The sequence below is a fragment of the Propithecus coquereli genome, unplaced genomic scaffold (genome assembly GCF_000956105.1).
Source record: "Propithecus coquereli isolate 6110/MARCELLA unplaced genomic scaffold, Pcoq_1.0 Scaffold442, whole genome shotgun sequence".
Lineage (NCBI taxonomy): Eukaryota > Metazoa > Chordata > Mammalia > Primates > Indriidae > Propithecus > Propithecus coquereli.
In genome coordinates, this window is record NW_012150197.1 from 633,693 (window position 1) to 633,943 (window position 251).

Genomic DNA, 251 nt, shown 5'->3' on the forward strand with positions numbered 1-251 from the left:
TCGCGGAGCGCCAAATAAGTCGCGGGCCCTCCCGGCCCTGCGTGCGCGCCTCCGCCGACTGCGTCACTAGGAAGCGCGCGCCCGCGCCGCCGCCGCCGCCGCCGAATCCCCAACAAGGAGCGAAGCCCGCGGCCGCCGCCGCAGCCCGCCGCCGTCGCCGCCCGCGCCGCCGCCACCGCCGGGCGCCCGAGCAGGCCGGGGCGGTCCCAGGTAAGCGGCGCCGGCGCGCCCGCAGGCCCCCCCGCGGCGAG